We start from the raw sequence: 18,783 nt of genomic DNA, 5'->3' as shown, positions 1-18,783 counted from the left end.
ATAATTTTCAACATCTAAACCTGGAAATATAACTTAAGGTTAAAACGCCTTAGGCCTAAAGTGTCTGCTCAAAATAGCAGTTTTTTTCCCCTGCTCTTTCCAGACCTTGGTCAGGGCTTAAGCTGATATGCAAACAGAAGCAGCTTGGAGCTCAGGCCCAAGGAAAAAAAAAAAAGAAGGTAAAAGTGTCTTTTTACCTGAACTCAAACTAGACCAAACCAAGAAGTAAATTGTATGGTATTTACTAACTACTGGCCAGTCATCTTTTTTTTTTTTTTTAGGACTCTTGTTTTTTCTTAGATTCTGTATTTTTTTTTTGAGCTCGTGATTCTGATCCTGCAGACCTAGGTTAATGTTTTTCTGATCAGTGAAGTTTTTTTAAAACAAAAAAACATTGCAATGGAGATTTCATCTGCAAAAAGCTACGAGGCCTTTATTATTGTTATGTGTGCACACTCTTGTTATGTGTTGTATGTCGGTATGTCTGTATGTGTGTATGTCCATATATCCTACAGTGATATAACAATTGACAGATGAGGAGCGCTCATAAAAAAAAAAAAAAATTAAAAATAGATCCAAATATCTTTAATTCACGTGATTCAAACGGTTCAATTTAGATTGGGTAAACAGATAAAAGTAAAGATGTCCTCAAAATTAAGCTTATAAGTTTCTCTAGGTGTTCAAAAAGGCCCTAATAAAATGTTAACTCTGCTTAAATTTAAAAGTTTACAAGTATTGTTTCAAAATGTGAACAAAAGGAGGTTTATGTAATTATGGTGTTATTAATGTGTTCATATCTTCCAGGTATACAAGTCTGTAAGGTAGAAGCTTCAAAAGAACATTATATCAAGCTTGTGTTCTAAAGTTGTATGGTAATTTTAGGCTTAAAAAAAAAAAAACATGTTGGAGATTCAATTATATCATTTGTGTTCTATAACTGAACTTGTTATCAATAAGATATGTACGGTTCCATGTTACTTTCTACTCTGAGATACAATTCATGTATTTTTAAGTTAATAAGAGCCTAATCTATGTGAAGGTTTTATTGCAAAACACAAAAGTACATTACTACTTTTCTACAAGAGGTTAAAAGCTTTCAGCCTTTAATTCATGTTTTAGGTGTGATATTATGTTGTGTTAGCTAATGTTCATGTAAACTTGAACAACAATTTATGTAAACTTTGTAAAATGATCAGCTTCAGAACTATAGTACTTGAGATTTATAAAGAGCCCTGCCTTACTTGAAATAAGGCTCTGTCCCATCTCACTACATGTGAAAGTGGCTATGAAAGAAGTAAGCCAGATTTCAGTACAGTTAAAGTTGTGTCCAAAAGTAGGTTTTTGCCAAGATTACTAGGATCTCAAACAGGAAATTATGATGTATAACCCTGCCAGAATTCAAGGTAGCTATTATATAAGCTAAATATGTTTTTACCCTAGTTAGTTTTGTTTTGTAGTTTGCTTATAGATGGTTTAAGGATTGCCTGTTAATGTTTTAAAGAGGTATTGCTTCACCTACAGGATAGAGAGATAGACATTAAAGCCCAGTGCTCTTAATATAAGGCTGTTAACTTATTTGCTGGATGTTTAAGATCAAGTTTTTAAAATTAGTTAAATTAAAAGGGCCAAGAAAACCAATATTCGGCTCTTGCCCTCTGAGTCAGTCTGAATCAGGGAATAGGGGACTTCTACAAAGGGCTCAGCAACTCTAGGCCACATAACCTCCTGAGCAGGGAGATTAATGAGACCAGTGGAGGACAGAAAGCCAATTGGTGCATTTGCTGTAAAGAGGAGGGTCATTAGAAAAGGGAGACATCCCTGATGCTTCTGAGGGAAGCCATATGGTCAAGCAAGGCCTGGACCCATCCTAGCGCAAATGGCACTAGCAGAACTGAAAAGCTGCTATGAAGTTCCCGAGGACTCCCAGGATAACTCAGCTGACTGTAAACAATAGGTAGAAACAAAAGTCAGTTTGACTTGCTTCATCTTAAACACTTAGCAAAGACAGTCAAAGCCAAAGCACAGCTGTTCCTGGACATCTTAAATGATAATAATAGTTAAATGTAACTTCCATAAATAAGTAGACTGAAGGCTACAAAAGAGATTCTTAGAAATGCCTGATAACTGTCAAAGGGACTGCTAGAATAGTTTTAGTCTAAGGTCTTTATTTCTAGCCAACGCAGGTAGGCTTGATGTTTGCTAATATGGTTATCCAGCCCTAAGTAACAGAATTAAAGATTTCTCTATTAGACACAGAGGTTATACTAGTAAAAGGATTTTGCAGGATCAGATGACATTAAATTACCCTACATGTTAGTTGTTGTGTTGACATCCCTGACATTTCTGACAATGTGACAAATATCTTTAAAGATTTACCTGCTCAGATGGAAGCCATGTCCTCAGCAACTTTTTCATGGAAACAATATCCTAGCTCCTAGTTCCTGGTACTGCCTGATGGAAAACATTGTTAATCTTTGTCTTGGCCATTATACTCATTGGCATATTTCTGTGCTGTGGCATTTATTACTGCATCAATATGGTTCCAGTACTAATAAGTTCTTGTTTCTCTTATAGACCACCCATCACTCAAATGGCCCTCCAGCCTATTACTTCTCAATTAGACTTTCATCATGGACCACTCGATAGACCCGATATTTTTAAGGGGGACTCCAAACTGCTTGCCCCACGCCGTCCCTTTTCAGCCTGAAGAAGCCAGAAAGATTCTCTTCGTCCCCCTTCCTCACAGCAGTAAGGAGTTCCCAAATTAAAAAAAAAAAAAAATGAAGCCAGATTTAAAGTTAGGTAGTCAGTGTAGTTAGATAAATCGGGGGTCTAATATCAAGTGACCAAGTCTATCACTGTCTTAGAGAAATCTCTCTCTTCCCTCGCAGAAGTCGTACTACAAAATAGAAGGGGATTAGATCTGTTATTCCTTAGGAAAGGTGGTCTCTGTGTGGTTTTAAAGAAACAATGTTGTTTTTACGCTGACCATACAGGGGTAGTCCGGGAAACTATGGAAAAGGTCACTGAAAGGCTGGCCAAAAGAAAAAAAAAAAAAATTTGAGGCTCAACAAGGATGGTTTGAACACTGGTTTAACAAATCCCCATGGTTAACTACTTTGCTATCCACCATAGCGGGACCTTTAGTTATTCTGCTAATAATCCTAACGTTTGGACCCTGCATACTCAATAGATTGGTGCAATTCATGAGAGAGAGACTTTCTATAATCCAAACTATGGTTCTAACTCAACAGTACCAGTTGCTTAAACAACAAACAGGGTCACACACAAGCTTAATCCAAGAACCTGAGCAAGCAGAACAATGGATATAAGATTCTATCCATGATAAAGAAAAAGGGGGGAATGAAAGACCCCAGCCCAATAACTTTAGGCCCAGTAATAAATCACCAGGGCTTGCTTCCGCACCTGCACAGACGTCAGATGTATTTTTCAGAAAATCAGTTAAGTGTAACCGATTAAGAAAGGACAGGATGGTTGGGAAAGGAACCGGCACGGTTGGGCAAACGGGATCATACAATGAAAAACCATACAATGAATAACAAATGGTTTTTATGTGGTTTTTCCAGGAACCTATAGTGAAAAACAAGTTTACCCTTTAAGTGACCTATATGCTGGATTCAAAAGAGCCAATGAGATACCTGTTACTGTGCTAGGAGGGAAACTGACCACTGTACCCTATAAAAGATCTGTACCCCAAAGCCCGGTGTGCCAGTTCACCGAAGCTCCAGCTGAGGTTTCACTGAGCACCCGCAGGCGCCTGTGTATCAATAAATCGCCTCTTGCGTTTGCAGCCAGTGCCTCGTGCGTCTTTCTTGGACAGGGAATCGGTGGGTCTTTCAGCTTCATGCCCATGGAAATGAACACTCTCTGCAAACCACTGGTACTCAGGGCAGGAAAGAGGCTCACCGACCTGACTCCAAGATGCACTTTCTTTTCACATTTTAATTGAAATTGAAATTGGGTCTTAAAACCCAGGCTTCTATTTTATGAGGTAATATTCCTCCCTTAACTACTGTTTTAAAAAGTTCAACGCACCAAGAACCTTTTAGAATTTATAAAGTCAATGGTTGTGCCATCCGTCGGTTCAATTGGTGGATCAATATTTCCTGGGACTGTTGTGACTGGTGGGAGCAGGACAGCGATGGCCCTGGATCTCACAGAACGTCCATCTGGTGGAAGAGAGAGATCAGACAAATCAAGCTGGGAATTTCCTGACACTTGGTCTTGTGTAAGAATGGTGTAGAGTAAGTGGGGGGACTTGCCATGGAGACCAGCCCACACCTTGGGTGCCGGTTCCCACCCCTGAGCCAGCCAGGCCGTCCAACCTTAGACCTTCAGCCTCCAAACCTGTGAGCTAAGTAACCCTTACTTCTTTATAAAATTACCCATCTCTAGGTATTGTGTTATAGTAAAGAAAACGAACCGATACACCACCCAAATACATGGCTTACGCTCTCATCTTAATCTTCCACTCTTCTCTGGGGAAATTCCACCCATATCAGACTTTGAGAAAGGCTTTAGGAAATGGCCTTGACATAGAGCCTTGAAGGGTGAGAGTGTAAACCAGATGGATGAAGAGGTGACCAGTGGTCTACATGGCGTCTCGCTAAAGATCCTTGTCTGCAGGCAACAGGGAAGAAATCTGTCCTTCTTAAGCCGGGGCAGGTGAGCTCCGTGGCCCCAAGTCACACCCCTGCTTTCCACCTGGAGAAGAGTCCGCTGCAGTGGCTGGTGGGTAGGAGTTCAGCTGGGGAAGGAAAAGGAAGTTGGTCAGAAGAGTCGAAGCCGAGTGGCTCACGACCAATATGGGCCAGCGGGGAAGGCTGGGGCCAAGGGGTCATCTTTCTTCATTTACATTGAATTTTTAGAAAAAGAAAAATTTCACAAATAACTTAAAAGTGCTCAGTCTTACGGAGGCAGAGTCACAGGTGGAGAAAAGATGTCCCCTGACCCTGAGATTTGAGCAGAATGAGGGGGCCAGGCACGGTTGGTCACAGACAATTAGAGGCCCTAATTACAGGCCGCTTCTGTCCCACCATTTCTTCTATGGCAACATGAGCACCAAACCCCCAAACTCTTCTTCTTCTACACTATAGCCCCCTCTGATGGTTTTGTGGACAAATGTGATGTCGGAGATTAAATTTCATTTTTTAAAAAACAGGTCTAGCGAGACAGCCGCCCCGTTAGGTGTCTGAGAAATGCGTTGTTTAGGTTCTTGACGGTCATTAGTACCAAGAAGAGCAATAAAAGTTGCAATTCTAAGATATTCACTCTTTCAGGTGGGGAGCGTGCCGCGCACCCCTTATTCACTCCCCGAATATTTCTTGGGCACCTACTATGCGCTAGGCACCAAGTTCCGGGCTGGTGCTTTGAGCTTGGGGCCTGGGACATCTCCTGAGAAGCACTGTTTAAACAGAGCTCGGAGGTGGCAGGTGGGTCCTCACGGCAGGGGACACAGCAAGGTCAGGGTCCACTCAATCCTCACAGTAGCATATGGGGGACGATTGTTCTCCCCACTTTGCTGAGGAGGAAACTGAGGCCCCGACATGTTCAGCCATTTGCCCCAAACCCCACAGCAGAGCAAAGCAGGAGAACAAGGACCTGGGACCTGCTCCTGCCCTGCGCTCTTGGGTGTCCTTCTTGTCCTTTGGTCGGGATCTTGGGAGGGCTGGTCAGGGAGGTCCACCAACCTGTCCTGGGCTACCTGGTTTTAGAGCTGACAGCACCGTGCCCCAGGGCCACCATTCAGGGCAAAGGGACCATTGATGTTCCCGGGAAGGAATGTTGGACTGAGACCAAGCCTCAGGGGCTGGGCATGGGGCGGGGAGCTCACAGGAGGAGCCTGTCCCCAGGAGGTCGCTCTGTGTTCCAGGGCCAGGTGCCCCCAGGCCCCATGTGATACAGAGACGCGTCCTGGAGGGCGTCTGGCTTCCCTGTGCCTGTGGCCTCCTGTGGGCAGCAAGTGAGAGCTTTGCCTGCAGCTCACCACCCAGAGGAAACAGGATCCGGACACATTCGGCATGAAGTCACGGAAAGTCGTCCTGATGAATTATGGACTGCGTCTCCACTGTGGGTTTTAAAAATCCTCCTCCTCCTTTTCTGCTCAGTTCTATTTTTTCTTTTCTATTCTTTCTTTCTGCCACCTCCCCTCTCTTTCTTTTATCTTGAACATGAATCTCTTATTGTGACAGCACCTAGCACATAGTAGGTGCTCAGTAAGTGTTTGTTGAATGAATCAGTGAGTGAAACAACGCTGCAGGCTGCCGAATACAGAATGAACTCCAAACAGGCAGCGAAAATAACCCTTCCTAGGATCAAGAACCATTCTGGGAGGAGTCACCAGTTTTAGGGTGGCTATGCCCCAAGGTGACCCTTCTCTCCTGGAGAGGTCTGTGGACACCAGCCATCTGTATCCCTCAAGGTACTTACAAAAGCTCACCGTTCCTGGGTGCAGGCTGGACCTATCCACTCAGATCCCGGGGAGGGGGCCAGAATTTGCATTTCTAATAGGTTCCTGGAGGGTTTCTGTGTGCACCCAAATTGCCCTATATAAGTAGAGTTTGCTCCTCTTGATCATCTGTGCTGAAGCCTGGGGCTTCCCTCCCCCTCGCCATTAAAAGTTAGTTTTCTCCTCAAAACCGTGTAGAGAAACAAACAAACAAACAAAAGAATGCCTGTCTTTGGGGAAAACTCAAGTTGAAAGGGATTGGGAGGATGCTGCAAGGCAATGCCGTCTTCTCCTCCTTCCTCTGTTCTTGGAGAGTGTGGCATTACTTGACATGGGGTGGGGGTGTGGGGGTGGAAGGGTAGAAGATGATGGAACCTCGAGCACTTTTGAAATGAGTGGCACCCGATGACGCTTCTCTGGAGATTGTAATGGCCAAGAATCCACCTCATGGGACTTCGGGTTGCTAAGAATTGACCGGTGACCGAGTTATTCTAGGCACCTTATTGGGGCTCTGCTCCTCAGTGCAAGCCAGAGGAGTGACAGTGACAGTCCCCACCCAGGGCTGGGGATGCTGGACGCGCACTTAGTCCGCATCTGGCTGAAACCTCCCTTCCCCTTGCTCTGAGCACTTAGCTCTTAGATGAATTTTAGTTCTGTTCCCTGAAAACAGTTCTCAACTGGAGTTCAAGAACACGCACACACACACACACACACACACACACACACGCACATGCACACACGCACCCTCCATCGACCAGACCATTTTCTGTTCTTTTTTTTCCTGTCCTGGGGATGGAACCCAGGGCTTCTGCCCACTGGGAAATGTTCTACCATGGAGCTGCGCCACAGCCTCATTTCTGTTTTTAATTACCCACCCTTATTAGGAAGGCTGACTCGGGATGAACTGGTGCACTGTGAGGTCTGTATTTGGTGAGGAACATCTGAAATGGCCCTTTGATGGGTCAACAATGGCCAATTTCTTTCTTTTTTTTTGTACTGGGAATTGAACCCAGGGGCGTTTTACCACTGTGTCACACCCTCAGCCCTTTTTATTTGAGTCGGGGTCTTGCTAAGCTGCTAAGGGCCTCGCTAAGTTGCTGAGGCTGGCTTTGAACTCACAATCCTCCTGCCCCAGCCTCCCAAGTCGCTGGGATCACAGGCATGGGCCACTGTGCCCGGCTACAATTCCTTCTGGTTCAACCTAACAGGAAGCACAGAGGTTAACCAGGTCTATTTTAAAGTTACTATTTTAAATGTGCAAAATCAGATACACAAAAGGCACAAAGAAGAGTAGATCCGACACCCATGCACTCCCCATGCCATTCAAGAAACACTTCACTAACGCAGCTGGGGTCTCCTAACCCACTTTCCCCCTTTGGCCCTTACGCTAGCTCCCCACACCAGGACTTCTACCGTGCCTTTTCTGTGTCCCCAACAATACCCATCACATTGTTTTGTGATGTGTGTCCTGTGTCCCTTTGTCTGCAATCAACAAAGTGCACGCAGCCCTCTGCCCCCAGCTCTCCTGCTCAGCGTGAGGCTGAGATTCCTTCGCATTGATCCGTTTCTCTAGTTCAATGTTTTCTTTCCAAAGCCAAGTGCTGGAAGGATTTGCCATCAAGTCAGCGGTGCGTGGAGAAGACAGCACGTGGCTTCTTGATCCTCTTTTTTCTAACCATCAAGCCAAGCTTGTTTCAGTCCATATATTTGGAAAAGATTCCCTAAGATCTGCAGGGGGAAGGAAAAGAAAAGAAACCAAACAATATGGGGGGCCTGTCGCCATTTTGACAAGTGCATTTTTTTTGCAAGAGGAAAGAGTTCCATGTGTCTGTTCCATGTGCCTCTTATCCTCCTCCTGGGACAAGTGGGCCATGCCAGGTACCTGTGTTCCCGAGGCTGGCAGTGCCTAGCCTGGTGGATGTTCAGTATTTGCCTTGTCAATAAACAAAAAGGGAGGGTCACTTGAGTGACCATGAGTGGCAGGTCTGTTGTAATCAGCTGAGCGCCTTGTTGCAGCTTCAGCTGTTGTTAGAAGATGGAGTTGGAGGCTTGGGTGAGAAATTGGAGAAGCAGCATCCGCACAGCCGGGGGTCACTTGCTGCGACCTGATTCAAATCCTGACATTTGTCAGGTAACCACGGTGTCATAGTTCAGAGGTGAGATGTCCCCCCACCCCCCCAAACCCCTCTGATTATGCAGGAGTGTCTGGAGGTGAAATCACTGAGTCTTGAGAGCTGTGACCCAATCTGCGCAGCCTGGTAGACACAGGCGGGTGGTCACCGCAGGCAGGTGGGGTGTGGCTGCAGAGGCTGTCACTGGGGGCGGGCTCTGGAAGGCTCCTCCTCCCTGGGACCCTCCACGTACCCACTTCCCGGCTGCCCTGAGGCGGGCAGCGTCCCTCCACCGCGCCCTTCTGACGGAGCCGACCGTGAGGTGTGCCGCGGGACCTGGGAATGTCCCGGTGTCCTCATGGCTGACCACAGCCGGCTCTTCTGTCTTCATTTATTAGCCTTCCCCCCACCCCCACCGGCTTTCGGCCTGGAAGCCGCTTCCCCTCGAGCCTGCAAATTCCCCCATTTCTCTTCTCCTCTCTGTGCCCGAAGACTCTCTGATGGAAAGAAACGTCACGATAACTGTCCTCAGAGTGGATTTCAGGTTCACTCTGCGTGTGCCTCGTCCCTCCGCAGGGATGCAGATGATGGTCCTCGTGATTGGCAGGGACACTGTGTGTGTGTGTGTGTGTGTGTGTGTGTGTGTGTGTGTGTGCATGCGCCTTTGGAGAGTTCAGGAGGAACTTCTTAAATTCTGCTATGTTTGACGTCAGACTCAAAGGTTTCGTGTGAGATAATCAAGCTGCGCATCTGAACATGATGGCAAATGACATGGGGCCGGACTGGCAGGCTGTGGCAGGCTGGTGATGTCTTCTACGGGTTGGTGGCTAGTTTCTTTTTCTTTCTTTCATATTTTTTAGTTCTAGTTTATGCAATACCTTTATTTTATTTATTTATTTATATGTGGTGTTGAGAATTGAGCCCAGGGCCTCACGTGTGCTAGGCAACCACTCTACCACTGAGCCACAATGCCAGCCCCTGGTGGCTAGTTTCTTTACATGTTAGTAGATAGTACTGAATTCAAAGAATAAGATTTTCCTCCCAGTTTTAATGAAGTCTATGGCACTCAAGAGACAGTGAACTATGGAGTTTGTATCGGTCAGCTATTGCTGTGTAACAAGCAACCACAAACACCTCAGTGGCATAGAATAGACATTTAGTTCTTGCTCAACAGTGTATGGGCTGGCTAGAGTTCCATGTGTCTGTTCCATGTGTCTCTTATCCTCCTTCCGGGACAAGTGGGCCATGCCAGGCACATTGTGTTCTTGGTAATGGCAGAATTTCAAGGGGGCAAACCCGTTCCAAGCTTGTGCTCTGCCACATTCATCTGTGCATGTCCTATTGGCCAAATCAAGTCACCTGATGGACCCCACAGTCAAGGACAGGGAGGTTCACCCTGACATAAGCTCCCCCACTCCTTAGGACCTGAGCAAATGACAGTCTCTCTCAGCATTGGTTTCTCGTCCCTGGACAAGCAGGTCTGATCACGGTACCCACAGCACTACTGTGGCCTCCTCGTGAGGATGAAATGTCATGATGCCCACAGGCCCCATGTGGCACAGTGTCTGAGCAGGTGCTCAGTAAACTGTGGGGGGGAGAAGAACAAGCTCTACCTAATAGAATAACTGTGGCTCTGAACTAGCTCTCTCCTCCTGACATCGGCCACCATGAGAATTACGGCTTCATTGCTCTTCTTGAGACTTTGGTGACCCGAAGGGGCCTATGAATCTTTCGGTTCGCCTGGCGTGGGGTCACGGTGGGTGATCTTAAAGAACCTGACCCTTTGGAATGGAATGAGCGTTGAGCTTTAAACAGACGGGCAGGAAAGCAAACAGGCGGAGTCACCCAGGAGAACAATATTTCAGAGAGGCAGACAGATGGAGGCCCAGATTGTGAACGTGCCAGACTCCAAGGAATACCCTAGAAAACATGAATGTATTTGTTAGAGCTAAATATTTTAAATTTGTTGGGCTAACAATTGTAGGCAAAATAATACCCTTTCACAAGCAAACAAACAAACAACAAAAAAAACCCCCACAACATTAGCCTGCCATACCTAAATAGCTTTTGTGTGTGCACAGGGAATAAGATGAGATGGTGAATTATTTTCCGGTGGCCGTCCTGTCGACCTTATTTAGATAGCTCAGCTCATTGGCAGGAGCTGCTCATCTCCACGTGCATACTTATGAACCCCTCCATAGCAACGGGAATTGCATCCGAGATATGGCCACGTTCCATGTTGTGATCCCGGGGTGCCCAGGACCCAGGGAAATGAAGACGATGAACGGCTCCTACTTCTTATCCAGGAGTCAACGCCTCCAATTTGGGTGCATTTCTGAGTTCCATGAACAGAAGGGCGGGGGAAGCTCTTCTCAAGTAGAATTAAAATGGAGTTTTAGAATTCATGGCCTTGCTCCTTCTCCAAACTCTTGAGATAAAAATCTAGGTGCACCTGTGATAATTTGTTCAATGGATTTTCTAGAAAATTGGGGCTGAAATGGAATGTCCTCACTGAGAGATGGGAAGGCTCTTGGCCCTGGAGATGGGAGTGCAAAACGTCCATATGAAGGGTCGTAATGAATAGATCACCACGCATTCCAGTATTATATAAAACTGTAATGCATCATTAAAAAAGTAAATAAATAACTAGAAGGAGGACCAATTGAGGAGAGGAAGGGGGTCCAGGGGAGAGAGGAGGGAAGAGAAGGGGAGAGTCTTGGGGATTCGAGTGGAGGAAACTGTGTTCTATGCATTTATGAATAAGTCAGGTTGACCCCCAAGACTCTATGTAACCACAATGCCCAACAACCAAAGGTCATATAAGTAAATGGCCTAATAATGTTGGAAATGTGGTTTCTGGTGTCTGTCCCTTCTAAGGAGTGCTGTGACACACATTATTAGTTGTATAATCCCCACATCCAGTCTCTCTGTCTTATTCAGTCACGATCTCTCTATTGTTGGTGAGCATCAATATTCCCACTTGAAAACCAGTTTCCATCTTTGCCTGTGAACAGTAGTAACCAGTGAAATGTAATTGGAAGCTCAGATGGCGCTTCTGGGAAAATTCTTCAGGAGATGGAGCCAAATAGGAGCTAGGAGTCTTTTGGCCTTTTCCTTTTCTACTGTTCTTCCTGCCAGGAATGTGTGTGGCTGGGGCTCCAGCAGCCACTTTGTGAACATGAAACAAACATGAAGATGAAAATCACATGTTAAAGTTGGGGGAGAAAAAAGAGAAGATGACTGGTTGTAGGGCTGCCATAACAGCTCTGAACTCTACCTCTGAACTCATTTTACACAAGACATAAGTCATCTCTATCTTGGTTGAGCTTTAATTATTTTAAAGCATATTTTAATATGCAGCTTAATTAGACCTTAACTGACATGTGTCCAAAATCTTGGAAGTATTGCCTGGAGTCAAAGCATGAATTAAAAATCAAGTAATGAATTCAAAGTCTAGAGATTAGTACTAAAGGAGGCCTGACGACATGGTTTCTGTGATGAACCCAGCTTAATGCCATCTGAAGATTGGGTGCCATCTCATCACAAAATCGTGAGAAGTTAATTTCTGTTTTACTATAAATTACTGCGATTTCTAAACTTGTTTGGAATTCCTGCCCGTGCCTTGAACTCACCCATGCCTGGCTTTCCTTGAACAGATATTAACCCTCTCTAAAACCTTAGTGGTGCCTCATAAATCCTGGTTCCCCCTGACCAGAAAACAACCCTCTCTGAAACCCAACGGTGCCTCATAAATCCTGACGTTGGGATCTGAATTTACTCCCTACCTTGAAATATCCTGCCATGTAGATCATTAACCTGATATCTGCCTTTGTGTTATGCTTGTCAAAATCCTGTTAGCTGTAAGTTCTCAAGATACCCCCCCTCTTTGAACTTTTTGTGCTATAAAACCTTGTTCCTGGAGAGCTGGGGGACTGGTCTCTACCCTGGGGTTTTGGGAGCGACAGTCCTGGCCAGCTCCTGTGTACACAAATACAAGTTTGCTTTAATTTGATTCAAAATTGGAGTCGGTGGTCTTTTTTTTGCATCGTGGTTCAACATTGTGCTCCCAGATCCAAACTCTCCTGAAGACCACACATCATTGGGTTAAATGAAACACATTTTCTAGTTTTGCTTATGCCAGTTGGAATAAGGTTTTCTGTTGTTTTACAACTAAAAAGGTCTTCACTGATCCATAAATGACTTTTACTCTGGAAGGATGGTTTCTTCCCCTATATTAGTTTATCTTTTTTTTTTCTTTTATGGAAGGGAAAATTAAAGTTTTATCCCCCCACCCCATAATCTATAATAGTTTATCTTGAAGCCAGACCTCAGCCCAACAGTGTAATTTAATGAAGACACGTGAATCCACAAAGCAGATCCACCCAGGAAGGGTCCCAGTCCAACTCCAAACTCTTGTTCGAGGCAGGAGGCCTGGAAGTGGGTTTTCTGTCACCTGCAAGTAAGATTCCCCAGAGATGGAGGTGGGTGCGGATTTTCCCTCTGTTTCTGAAGTATTCCTTCTCTGCCAGTAACTCAAGGTTGCAGATGGTGAATTGTGGAAGCAGAAAAATTTATCACCAGCTTTCTTCTGGGTTCCTAAGGTGCCAGGCTTGTGGAAAACCCTGTCCACAAGGGGGTAGGGAGAAACAGAGAAAGAAACGTGTGCAAATTTCCCTCCTCTGTCGTTTGAAGATTTAGTGCGGGGTGCATTAGGCAGTCGGATCATGACAATGGTCTTATCCATTCCCTGGTGCGTGCTGAGAAATGCCAATCAAATACAAAATAGTGGGCCCATGAGGCAGAATTTGAGTCTCATAAGTGTCCAGCTCTCTATCCCGGTGAAGTTCAAAGGGAAAAACCAGGCTTCTAAATGCTTAATCACCTGTGGGCCACTTTGGAGACTTCATAAGAAAGAGTGAATCAGGAAAATATTTCTTAATTTCCTCTATTCCAGTCCCTGCCCTGTGGAAGAGGCCCTGGACACCCCGAGGGGTTTTTCTGGTCTGGTGGCCGCTGCCACCTCCCTGCTAATTTAGCCAGCTCACTTGCTTTAATGTGGCATATCTGTTTGGGGAATTTCTCCCTTGAAAGCTTTCTAATTAAGTCTTCTAGAAAAAAAAATGACATTTAATTATAGAGAAAGGTTTTCTTTTGGTCCCCAAGACAGCAAATATTTCCATCACATTGGCGTAATCCTGGTACTTTTCTGTCTTTCTCTTGTCTACTGAGATGGTGCAAAATGAAAAATAAGGGGGAAAAATCCCTAAGAGAGCTAACAAGTGTTTACTTGATTATTTTGACGGGCTGCCTGCGGGGAGCCTGTGAGGATCTCTGGTTCATTCCTCAGCTTCAGGCTTGGTCAGCACATTCCTGGCCAGCGGAGCAGAAAGCTGTCTGGCCTCCAGTCTCACTCTGCGACCTCCGGTATCATCTGATCCGTGTTCCAGGTGGGTGGTGGGTGCCAGGGTGACTCCTTGGGTGGCACGGGAAAGAGAAGCTGAGTTCCAGGGAAGCCGGGCCACGGGGCTATTGGGACCGTTTCCTGGGGCTGAGCTGGCTGGAAACACACATTTATAGGCCTTGAGGTCCAACCCCGGGGTTACATCCGGGTCTTCCATCAGTTAATGCTGGGCTCCCTCTGAGCGTCAGACTCCTTCTCTGGGACACCCGGGGGCGCTGGTGGAGGGGTGGTCAGTCCCCCTGGGGTTGCAGTGAGATTCATTGAGCTCTGGGGCAAGCTGGGCTCCCTGGGGATCTTAGAAGCAGCCAAGTTGCAGGGTATATGTTAGGGAGGCTCCTGGGGTGCAGGGGAGGGAGGGAGCAGGAGGGGGAGGGGAGGTCGAGCTGCAGCACGGGGCCTATCTTCCGCTGACCCCACAGGAGCTCTGGAGGGAGAGGAGCCCCTGAGGGAGGCGCTGGCTTGGGCTGGGCGGGCCATATACCTTGCACCTGTCTGTCATTGGTGTGGCCACCCTGGGAGGTGTGTGCCTTGGGTGACGTGGCTCCGTGACCACCAGGGCAGCATATTCTTCCCCAGGGAGGCCTGGGGTGCACCGCTGTGTTGGAAGGCTGCGGTGGCCCTTTCTGGATCAGGACTAAGGGGCGCTGGGCTCTGGGAATGCTTTGCCCTCCCAGGATGTAGAGCTGAACGGGGCGGAGCCAGAGCGAGTCCTCTAGAGAGGCCTGTTGAGCTGGCCCTGCAGGGGCGGGCACTGCGCTGGGCACGGCTCCCTCCCCGGGGCACCTGATGTCGCCCATGTGAGAGGCGGTTCCGCAGGCAGTACTGCGCAGGCCTGGAGGGGAGACTGGGCCGAGGCTTCCAGCAAGGATACACCCACCCCACCCGCGCAGTCTGTGCCCACACACTGCTATTCACCCTACACACACCTGCCATGTGACGCGGCTTCCCAGCCCTGTGGCCAAGTGCCCGAGCTCATCAATTTATAAAGACAAAAGGTTTACTTTGGCCCTGGTCTGGGAGGTGCCAGTCCAGGACCAATTGTCCCTGTGGCTTTGCGCCTGGGGTAAGGCAACAAAATTGAGAGCCTGTTAGTTTCCCAGGGCTGTGTGATTTGTCACCGCGATCTGGGTGACTTAAGTCACAGAAATGTATTCCCTCACACCACGGCAGGAGGCACAGCAGAGCAAGGGTGGCCCCACGCCCAACCAGGAAGCGAGAGGGAAAGAAGGGGCCAGCACCCCATTGTGTTCTCCAGGGCACACCCTGGGGGACCTCCACAAGGTCCCACCTCTCAAATATTCCAAGCCTTCCAAAAGGGCCACCCTGGGCCTGGTGACTTCAAGACCCAAACCACAGCACCGGTACACACCTGTGCACACCTGTATATACCTGTGCACACACCTCTGTGCACATCCTCGCACCCAGAGCACATCCAGACACCCCACAGTGCATGCGCGCATGCATCGAGGGCTGTCTGAGGTGTGCTAGGCTGTGAGGTGTGGTTAGGGGTGTGGGGGTTTTGGGGGGATGAATCAGTGCTACTTAAAGGGTGTCCACCAACAGGTGGGCGCTGCTTCTGGGACTGTCATTGGTCCGTGATGAGCTAAGTGAGAAATGGAGAGGGCAGCGGTTTCCTGAGGCTGTGTCATTAGCACCACATCCAGGTGGCTTACCCCGCAGGAAGTGCTCTCTCATCCTTCTGGAGGCCAGAGTCTGACACCAGCATCCGCAGGTGGTGACGGCCCTGAGGATCTGCCAGGATCCTCCCTGGTCCCCCGCCCCCCCCCCAGCTCCTGGTGGCTCCCCGCAATCTCTGCAGCTCCTTGGGGCTGATGCACTGTCTCCATCACCGTGTGGTCATCTTCTCTGGGTGGGTCTCTTGGTGTCCTCTCCTCTTCTTATGAGGACACCAGTCACTGGACTCGGGGCCCAGCAGGACCTCATCGCCACTGTTTACATCCGCAGGGACCATTTCCACATAAGGTCACATCCTGAAATTCCGAGTGGACATGCATCTTGCGGGGACAGGACAGGGGCTGAGCATGTTCTAGACCACACTTGGGAGTGGCTCCATGTGCCACCTAGGCCACATGGGTGCAGAGGGGGCAGGAAAGGTCCCCTGGGTGGGGAGTGGCAGTCACCTCAATCTGAAAGAGCAGCGGCTTCGCGTCGAATGAATCAGATCCCCTGCAGCAGAGCTGGGGAGCCCAGCCCAGGCGAGCTCGGGTTCGTATTCTGCATCTCATAATCTCCGCGCCCTGGGTTCCCCGGGCCTTCCAAACTGAAGCTGCATCAGAGACCTGAGGGTTGGGGGTGCTTGCCTAGGTATCGGGGTCACTTTTTCCCCTAATGAAAGCCAAGTAGGGTCACAGCGAGGGTTAATTCACACATGAAGGAGACGAGTCTGCAAGGTCCTGAGGCATTCTGTCCCTGGTGGCAGCTTGTAACTGTTAGTGAACTTGAATCTGTGAGCTTGGCAGCCGAGGGGCTTTGAGAGAAGACCTAGGGAAGGGTTCACCTTGCTTCTCTGCCTAAAGAGGACACACAGCCTGCAAGTGACCTGATAACTCCCAGAGTGAAGTGAGAGATCTGGAGGTGACCCAAGGTTGGGGGTGGTGGAGATGGGAATTAGGTCTGCTTTTTGAGCACCGCCATGAGCCAGGCACTCTCTGAATTTCAAATCGACCTCATGACGTATCTATTTCCATTGTCCATCTTTCAGAGGAAGAGACTGAGGCTCCGAGAGGTGAGGTCATTTGCTCCAGGCCAAGGAGGAGCTGTCATTTAAGCTCATACCTGCAGGTGGCCTTGGGTCTGCCCTTGACAGAGAACGCTGCCCCCTATTGGGAAGGCCATCTGAGCCTCCTCTGCCCTCACGGGGACTCTTCAGTGTTTCCCTGTGGAAACTGGAAGTTGGCTGCTGTGTTCCTCCATGGAGGGAGCTGGGGTCTACTGGGCTTCCATAAAGGACATGGGTGCAAGTTCTGGATGAGCCACTTACTGGCTGCCCTGGCCCTGGCTTTCCTGCCTGTCCTGGCCTCTCCGGGTTTAGCCAGGAGAGATGCTGGCATCAGGCTGGAGCTGGAGGAGCCAGCTCTGTGTACCTCTCCGTCCCTAGCTTCGAACAGGCAACCCTGCCTACAGGCTCCAGGAATTGCACCTGCTCCCTGCTTCCCCGTGGAACCTCCCAGGGCCCGAGCCTCCTCCTCATGTGGCCAACGCCCTGCATTTAATTCTCTCTGCTGTAGATACTTGACATAGCATCTGCTTTGATTATTTTCTTCGTTCCTCCTTCTCCTTCTCCTTTTCCTCTTCCTCCCACTCTCCTCCTCCTCTTCCTCCTCCTCCTCTTCCTCTTCCTCCTTCTCCTCCTCCTCTCCTCTTCCTCCTCCTCATGCTTCTTCTTCTACCCCCACCCCAGGAGATTGAGCCCTGGAGCGCTCTATCACAGAGCTACATTCCCAGCCATTTTTATTTTATTTTATTTTGTTTTGAGATGGGATCTACAGGATCTTGCTAAGTTGCCCAGGCTGGCCTTGAACTTGCCACCCTCCTGCTTTCAGTCTCCCCAGTCACTGGGATCACAGATCTGCACCATGGCACCCAGCTGTTTTAATTCCTTGATTCGTCGCCGACTAAAATGTCATCTAAGCGACTTCCCTTCTCTGCGTCTTGATTTCCCTATCTGTAAAACGGAGATGATGATAATAGCACCTAGTGCCCAGGGTATTTGTGAGGATCAAATGAGTTAATTCTAGTTCAATCTTGAGCTCAGCTTCTGGCATATAATAAAAATGGGCCTCCCAGCTTGGAGACCCGAGGCATGAATTTTCTACAATCATCTAAGCACCATCATTAATCCTATAGTTAGCCTCGGAGCCTGGTTGTGTTTTACTCTTTTGAAAAGCATTGGTTCTGGGTGTGCATATTAATGAATATCACCAGGAAAACATTCCAGGAACTGCGGCTGGGGCTCAGTCTAGCAACTTCTGCCCTTCTCTCTTCCTCTGCCACCTCCCGGAGCAGGAAAGCCAGCCCCACGCACGGCCAGGTAACTAACTCGGAGAACACTGTGAACTTTCAGAATTTCTCCTGAAAACCCGTGTGTCATCGTGAAACATAAGCCCATCTTATGAATCTGTCTTTCATGGAAGATTCAGTCACGGGTGCCAAATGCCACCATATCAGATTTCTGGCTAATTTTAGCTTTCTCACTGTCTTGCAGACATGTCATTAATCCCACGGTACAGCAGAAATCCAGGCGAATCTCTATGAGGCACTGGGACTTGAGACCTTGGCCACCTATGTTAGTGCCATTGGATGTCTCCTATTCCTTCACGCTTCCGGGGTCACTTGTCCCATTAAACTAAAAATGCAAATGGTCCAAGCTCCCAAGTCATGTAGGATGTTCAATGCCTTTTTGGATACATCTGAAATTGCAGAAGGCTTTGCCTCTCCTGGCCACGGCTCGTGTGGAGTGCTAGGTGGATTCATGTGACATCTCCCCTCCTGAAAATATTATTCTCAAACCCTTCTTGGCCTTGCTTTGAATGTGGTCCTTGACCTCTATGCCTTGAAATCACCAAAATAGGCAAGTTACCTGCAGGTTTAGGGATGGCTGGGCTGGAGCTCAACTGAAGACAACAGGAAAGTTAAAATTGAGTAGTTGGCTGGGTACAGTGGCGCATGCCTGTAATCCCAGCAGCTCGGGAGGCTGAGGCAGGAGGATCGTAAGTTCAAAA

General features: G+C 47.8%; 1 long non-coding RNA gene across 1 annotated transcript; it reads left to right on the top strand.

Moving 5' to 3' along the window:
• Positions 1 to 878: 878 nt before the first annotated feature.
• LOC139707046 (uncharacterized) lies at positions 879 to 3,811 on the top strand. The gene is made up of 2 exons (XR_011708650.1): positions 879 to 2,748; positions 3,588 to 3,811. It is a non-coding gene; the product is annotated as an uncharacterized lncRNA (long non-coding RNA).
• The last annotated feature ends 14,972 nt before the right edge of the window (positions 3,812 to 18,783 follow it).

This window comes from Marmota flaviventris, chromosome 1 (genome assembly GCF_047511675.1).
Source record: "Marmota flaviventris isolate mMarFla1 chromosome 1, mMarFla1.hap1, whole genome shotgun sequence".
NCBI classification, from domain to species: domain Eukaryota; kingdom Metazoa; phylum Chordata; class Mammalia; order Rodentia; family Sciuridae; genus Marmota; species Marmota flaviventris.
The sequence above is the reverse complement of the archived record's forward strand: the minus strand, read 5'-3'. Positions and strand labels throughout refer to the sequence as shown.